Here is an 8549-nt window from a genome sequence, read left to right on the forward strand (position 1 = left end):
CTCCTGTTACCATCGATCCTAGACGCACAGTTCGGGACCCCCTATCCGAGATCCGCCGGTTTTGACACCGACAGCAGGTGCAGTAAGTCAATGAAGCTGCGTCCCCCTTCGTGCCCGTGCATGCTTTCAATGACTTGAGACTACCAAACATCACATGAAGTGGTTAGTTCATTGCATGTAATCCTATTAAGTAGCAAGAAGACATTAAGTTATCTTGCCGATAGGAATAAAACAATACGCCATGTATTTATTTACAGAGGGAGTATTGCATTTTTTGTGACATGCATTACTAGATATTGCTAGTCAAATTCTAAATCCAGATGGACGTGGTAGTACTACTAAATCCAGACGGTGGTGCTAGTACTAGTAGTAGTAGTAGTACTACCAATGTAGTAGCACTGTACTACTCGTGGGTCAAATTATTACATGTTGCTCCTCACAGTGAAGTGACAAGACCCTACGCCGAAGATGACACCTGAGTATAGGCGCCGTGTTCGGCATACCATAGTCAACCTCACTGGCTGCAGTCACTATCATCATGGCTATAGACCTAGCCTTCTTACAATTAGCCGTGTTCGACATAATTTACAGTAAGTAGATGCCCGTGCATTGCACGGAACACCAAGATTGGGGGGTGGACGGCGCCGGCAGCGACCATCGCGCCAGATTTTTCCATGGCCTTCTAGATGTGGTGGGGAGGAGATAAGGCTGATTGTGAGAGACCAGAAGTTGTTTGTAAATAGGGAACAAGTGCGGGCATCTTTTTGCAAAACTGGAGAAGTTTGGTTTGTATGCGTCAGATCTAGATCCGACGGCTATTGGTGAAAGATGGCATGCACAACATCATCACCAACTCAGGACCTGTTTGATTCGCAGGATTTTGAAAACGCGGGAATAGGACACGACAATATTACAAGTTTCAAACTGATATTACTAATGTTAGGAGTAATGTTGCACCTACGAAGAGGGAATTACTAGGAAGTTAACATAAGAACTTTCGTTACTTTAGGTGGATGCAACATTATCGTACAAACTAAAATCCACCGCCCCGACAAGTCACAAATGGGCAAATAAATTTTCGAGTCTCTGACCACTTGATGTTTGAAAAACAAATTCATCTTCTGCGGAGACTTTGTCATTTAGGCTTAGACACTTGCGGTGATCAGCACGCCATTCATTGTTGCACCAGAGAACGCAAAACCTCGTTACCTTGAGCACACTTGCCTCCAGAACAAAGAACCTGGCCAATTTAATCTCAGATGTGCTACCTCGGTAGTCGATCAAATCAATTTCCGTAAGATGGAGATCAAGGCATTCGATGAGACTGTTATAGTGCAGCACATTTTTCACTTTTGGGTCTTTCTTTATCTGCAAAAGAAGAGAACATATTAGAGCAGCTGGCTGTATAAGATTGCAGTGTCATCAAGAGGTACCAATATCATTCGCTCATATGATAGCGTTGGTTGGCTAGTGATATTTTTTCACTCTCTCTCTCTCTCTCCCTCTCTCTCTCTTTCCTCTCATTTACCTAGGAGTACATGAAGAGCTTGGGCATTTTTTGCCTTCCACTATGTGGCCGATCCCATATTTCACAAAAGTATGCCACATAATACGCATCGATGTCAAATCAAAAGATTTTGGCACCGCTCTCACGATGTGAGAGAGTTGGCACCGCTGTGCACACAAACCCACATGTATAAACAAATCGATCAAACCAACTACACCAGCCTCTCACTCTCATAAACAAGTGTTTTTGTTGCCTCAGTCCTCTCTCTCCCACGCAAGTGTTTTTTCATTGCGTGAGTTAATTTGGCACCGGAGCAAAGTAGGTGATCCAGATTGGGGCACCAGGTGAGCAATGGAGGGGCATCGATGCCAAATGCATCACAAGTGAATTTCGCACGTGTTTTGGCCTACATAGTGGAGGGCCGTTATAGCCCACTTTTGTACTACCTGTTATTTTGTATAAAATTTTGACCATAGATTTAAATAAGAAAATGCCAATGCATGTCACTAAAAATACACCATTTGAAATTGTGTTCAAATACGAATCCAACGATATAGTTCTTAGTGACATGCATTAGCATTTTGTCAGTTAAATCTATGGTCAAATTTTGATACTACAAAATAGGAAGAGTAAACCAGGACGGAGTTAGTACTTGCTCTTAGGGTAACCATAGATTTACTGGAGTAGTCTAAGTTACTTTCCACTATGACTAGCCTAGGCTACTATAGTAGTACAACAAAAAACAATGCAGGAGATCACGTGAGAAAATAATACTAAAAACTTGTCTTTTGGTGCAGTGCGTAGATGCAGTTTTGAACACTACACTTGTCATCGTAATTTGGGAAAATTACAAAAAATTGAGCTATGTTGTGATTACCGTTTACTAATAGGAAAGAAGTTTCACCTCGATGAGTAGCTTCTCCATGCACGGAAATCATGTAAGGAATCCAACAACTTGATCCAGATTAGGGCCGATAGATTTTATTGCCAAGATCTTCATTGTGCGCATAGACTGGGTCAAGCTTGTGGGAATCATTTTCTGGAAGACGGTCGTAAATACATCAAGAAGAAATTTAAAAATGTGAATTTCAAGAATACGGAGAAGAAGATGAGTGTTGTACCTGAACGATTACAGATCCAATAAAGAGTTTGGAGAATTTGGCAGACGAGTGCACCAACGCTGTCAATTTCGGCGCGTCAATGACACCGATTTTTGTTGGACCTTCTAGATCTGATACAAGCAATCTCTCAAGGAAAGGCGCATTCTCAATGACCATAACGTGGAATAGCTGGAGTGATCTCTTACCAATTGATGTCTTGTTGCGGGGCCAGCAAGACACATAAATCCATCGGAGATTCATCGAGGCGATGTGGAGGCTAATGAACCCGTGGATCTGGTGAAGACGAAGGTACTCGAGCACAGTATTGTTGCGGAGCAGGTGATCCATAGCCTTCTTCAAGATGAGAAAGTCGAAGAGGAGAGTGCCTAAGTCGAGAGGGATCAAGTGCGTGTGAAGGAGAATGAGTAAGTGTGCAAAAAGAGTATGTGTGTGAAAGAGAAAGTGACAACAAATGATAAATTAGAGAGTGTGTGTTTTTTCGTTTTGTAGGCGAACATATGACACATTCATCTCCAAGATAGAAAAGCGAGGTGAGGAGATACACGAAGATAGCTAGTGTGTGATTGTTTTCAACGGAGAGAGACACCCCTATAGCACATGTCCAATAGAGGTCTGGCCAACAAGGAACAAAGGTCAAGAGGGACACATGGACAACATGGACGCATGGGGAGGGTGAGAGGGTGTGTTTGTGATAGAGAGACCCCCTCGAGATCGTGAGGGGACTATATGGGTGGGAGATCGAGGGAGGTGCGTGCGCGATAGAAAGATGCCCCGAGAGAAATCAAGATAGACCATGCACATGTTTGTGATGGAGACTAAGATTAGCTAGTCATATACATATAGGGGGGACTGCACGTGCCTACAATTGAGTGAGAGACCATCATGCTTGGCTAGCTAGGCATGAGATTGTGTGTGTGTGCGTGTGAGATGGAGACAGAACGAGGGAGAGAGATAGAGTTTTAGATGGGCCTATCGAGCGCGAGTGAGATATGCATGTGTATGTGTGACCCAGGTAGATGGAGAGTTTGAGAGAGGGGGAAGAGCTCTGAGATGACAGAGTGGTGCGTGAGAGAGTTACGGGCAACGAGCCAAGGAATTTGTGTGCGTACGATGAGTGCACCCAAGATATCTAGCTTGGACTAGAGAATCATACATAGTGTGCGAGAGAGACCTATAGATGGAGTATATATGCATGCGAACTAGAAAGACCCCCCCCCCCCACGCACACACAAAAGAGAGAGAGAGAGAGGAAGATGGAGAGAAAGAGAGAGGACCAACAACGTTTGTGTGTTTAATGCGTGCGACAGAATTGAAGATTGTCGGTGAGAGAGAGAGAGAGAGTAGGAGTCTGGGAGAGGGGGAGGTCCCGTTTTATGCATCAAAGACTGATATAAACCATGTTTCGATATAAACTTGCATTCAAATATTTAAATTGGTGAACATGTTGTCTGCAATCCACACATGAACGGATATATGCGTATATCAAACAAGTTCATTAATTTGACTTTCAACATGTTTATGGAGTACTATAATACTGTACAACATGCTATTCGATTGAGGTGTTCAATTTTGGATTTAGTTCACTATTTTGACCTGGTGAACGAGCTATTTCATTGAATCGAGATATTTCATTTTGGGTTTGATTCCCGTTTTTGAGTGGGTCAACTATTTGTCATATAGTAAATCGCTAGCAACGAGCATGTAAAAACACATTACTCCCGAGCATCATCTCTCCATCTAAAAAAGAAGTAGCAAGCTAATATTTCTAAATTTGATTCGAATCAACTTGGTAAGGTAGACGTGGATGCTCGTTCTCCCAAATTTTGAACGAACCTTTAAACATCCTCTGCTCGGTGGAATTCGCCCGAGCAAATAAATGGGAGACGTGAAATCCGTCCTATGTGGGAGACGCATTAATTAGCACGTTGTGCATCGAGGGTAGGTTCCTGACTTCATCCAAGCGCACCTTCTCCTCGGAGGAAATGACATGTGTTGAATAATTCATAAACCATGGTCAGCAAAACACGCTCTCCTCGCCCGAAATAACTCGCGCCCACTATTTCAAAACACGCTCTCCTCGCCCGAAATCGCTCGTGCCCACTATATTTCAAAACACGCCCTCCTCGCCTGCAATCGCTCCCGCCCACTATTTGGGGAGAAACAAAGGTACTCTACTATCCCCGGCCCTCAGTACACAAACCCAAGCCGAGAAGCCTAAAGGCAGGGGTAGAACTGTAACTCCGCCTCACATTACAGACAAATGCGTCCGTAAAACATGGTTCACTCCCCTCTAAATCCCCCCCATTCATACCTCGTGGGTGCCAAATCACCTTCTCCCAGAAGCTCCCTTCTCCCGAGCCGCGAAACCGCAGCCCCTCCTCCATGGCGCCCCCCACTGCACCAATTTCACAACCGCCCTCCTCCCTAATGTCGGAGACGCTGTCCATTTGCTGTCATGCACTGGGCCGTGTGCCTCTTACTCTGTGCTGCTGGAGCTGCCTCGACGATGGCCGCGTGAACCGTACCGGAGCCGATTCACCCCCGCCGTTGTTCACGGCACCGGAGCGGCTCCAACTTCGGATCCGTCCAGAGTCCCGGCGCTGCTTCCCCGTAGCCGTCGACCATCGCGACATCGTTGTTTACCTAACGCCGGTGGCCACCGCAACCGCACCGGCCTCACCCACTCGGTAGCTGGACCTGCCTACTTCACCAGGCCGCCAGATAGGTCGCACCCTCATCTCAAATCACTTTATTTAGGCGTCAGTTGTCTGAATTTTTATTCTGGGCCAATCGATTCCCAATGGGAAGCAGCACCCCTCGAGGCGGCGGAGATCCTAGGCTGCCGGTTGGCTGGTGTCTAACATAAGGGTGCGGGGCCGCAAGTTCACCGCGAAAGCAGCGCTTAGATGGCTATCTTAGAGTTGCGTGGGTTCAAGGTACTGCCGCCGCCGGATCTGGATGACGGGGAGTCTTTGTGGATTGGTTCGGGGGTGGCGCAACCACGACAGTGCGGCGGGGCAGGGAGCGGGGTTTTGGCCGGGGCCATGGATAGCGGAGGCAAGCTGCTTTGCCGTTGGTCGCTGGCTCTTCGAGGAAGATTCCTAACAGTGTCAGCCGGGAGGCACAAGACGTGCATCAAGCCATCCGGCGTAGATCGGACAGTACCAAAATAAAATAAAATCGAGTGACCACAATTTAGTCCCAGTCAACAGACGTGTGACCACTCTCGTACCTTGTTGTTGATCTCTTAGTGTATTTCTTTAGATCAAAGAGATGTGTCGTTCTTAACATTATGCGTTATCTGCATCTTCAGCCACACCGTGTTCCGACTCACCACAGCTGCTCCAACAAGGGAAGCATACACCAGAAGGGAGCTATAGTCCCCACTCAACAGTTCCCTGCATCGAGTGCGCATGCCCGACATGGACAGCGACAACAACTGCAGGGCCATCGACAAGTCAGCACATGATGCTCACTCCTATGGATGGCGGCCAGATAGGTTGTACCCTCATCATACTTGTGTGCAACATTTATGGCTTTGTTATTCATCTAAGCATGGAAAATAGATTATCACATTTCACTGTATATTCATGCTGATCTCTTACGGGTCTTGTTCAGGAGTTAACGCTGTTCCATAGTTCAGCTAAGATACTTGTTCTTTAGGTAACGCTGTTCCATAGTTATCATCCATCAGCCAATGCTATCCCACAGGCTGGTGATTATAGTATTATACCACTTCTAGTATTACCTATGCTGTTCTTTAATACTTTTGTGTGCCATCTAGTTAATCTCGAGTACAAATGATACATATTTTGTAGCTTTCATCTGTGTTCTCCCTTTAGTTTTTGAGACATGTTGCTGCTAGTTAACCCCAGTACTACTATTTATATCGTCTCCTACAGGCATTCATTACATAAATATAACTACTAGTTGTCTTCCATGCATGCCAGATATAATTGCACACATTAATATATCCACAAGAACCTCACAGAGCAATGTAAAGGCCAATAAACTTGATGTCAATGATACCCAATATGATGGAACATGTAAAGGCAGTTCTTCAGAAGACTTGTAGAAAGATGTTGAATCCTCTTCACCCCACAAGGTCCTTGCTCTAACTTGGCCCGTGGTATGGGTACAACATGCATATAATGTCCTGGAGTGTATCTACTCTGTTGCAATGCCGTGTGCTTAGCATGCTGATCATGCATGTAAATATGTCATGCCTTCCTATTTTTCAGTACCTATTCCATTCATGATAACACGTTTTCAAATTCAAGTACTGTCATTCTACTCTATCGCAATGCCATCTGCTTAATTTGGACATCATGCTTCTGAATATCTTATCCATTGTTATTCATCAGTATGTGCTTCATCTGTCTACCATACCATGTTTTTACATTGAAGTGATGTTCTAGTGCTCTGTTGCAATGCCATTTTAGTTTCCCAATCATACACATGTATGTTGCCTTAGTTTTTCTCGTACGTATTCCGCTAGCATATAGTTTTACATTCAACTAGTGTTTTTTTACTGTGTTGTCCTGTCGTATCCCTAGCTCTTACACCATACTCCCTCCGTCTAGATTACATGTTGCCGAAATGGATAAAAAAGGATGTGTCTAGAACTGAAATACGCCTAGACCCATCCATTTTTCTCCGGATGGAGGGAATACATGTCAATATGGCATGCCTTTCTATTCTTCAGTACCTATTCCATCTCTCTGTTGTAGTATGTTTTATAATTGAAGCTCCTGTCGGCGTTCTGGGAACAGGGGTCCCCAGGCTTGCCTGCCTGCGGCCCATGGTGTGGCTTTGCTAGCAGGCCTGTAGGGCCCATCTTCATCAACAAGACATTCAAGACCCTCGCGAGGGGCCAAGCCTCACGAGGCGGACGACACAAGACCTCCTTAGGAGCGGCCTCACCAAGCTGGCTCGCGAGGGGCGGAGAGTTCAAGGCACGGCAAACCTTGAGAGGTTCTCGTGACGTGAGCCATGACGATCGAGACCAGTCGGGCGCCAGGGCGGGTGCCTGCACGCGTGACGTCCTTGTTTCCTCTTTGGTGCTAAGGAAGCAGGCGCAGGCGAGGAATATTGAGGCGTCAAGCAAAGGTTTCCATATCGGTGCAATGAGACCAAGACCAGACGGACGGCAAGACGGAGGTCACCATGGAGCCCAAGGTATTGGCATCACCAGAGCCTTTTGCAGGCGAAGACTGCTTTTGTCAGGATAAGCTATACTAGTTGTCCACTTTAAAATTGGCCGTTGTTGGCTCCCTTCCCGCTCAATATTTGGGGAGAGGACCAGGTCCTCTATAAATAAGATTATCCACCACAATAGGAAGGAGGAGGGAGGCTGGGAGAGATTCAGTTTATCCTCACACCCACCAAGCACAAGAACACATCACCTCAGGAGGCTGTTCTTCCCTTTGTGCTGCTCATCCTCAGCCCAAGAGGCAATCCGCCACCACCACACTGGAGTAGGGTATTACACCACAACGGTGGCCCGAACCAGTATAAATCTTGTGTCCTTTATGTTGCGAGTTCGTCGAATTAGTCCGTAAGATCTTAGCCGAGCTAGGACATGGATCGATAGGGGGGAGATCTTCGCGCACACCCCCGTGTTCGAACCTTTAGGGTTTTGCCGGAACCCGTGATCCGACATTTGGTGCTCCAGGCAGGGGTGCGCCGAAGCTTCCCTTCTGTCGTTTGGCGTCATGTCGCTTCATCGTCTCCATTGCGGACGCACGCCACGCCCGCGCCGAGCGCTAGGCTGCCTTCGCCACCCGTGTTGCTCAAACGGCCCCTGTCGGCGGGCCGCCCCATTGCTCTCCGTCGCCTGCCGCCAACGCCGCCACTGGCCCGGCGGGGAACGAGCAGCAAGCATCCTCGCTGCAGCCCTCGGTGCGACCGGACGGCCGCAC

This window comes from Triticum urartu, chromosome 7A, assembly GCF_056163025.1.
Source record: "Triticum urartu cultivar PI428250 chromosome 7A, HENAU_Tu73, whole genome shotgun sequence".
In the NCBI taxonomy this organism is placed as follows: domain Eukaryota; kingdom Viridiplantae; phylum Streptophyta; class Magnoliopsida; order Poales; family Poaceae; genus Triticum; species Triticum urartu.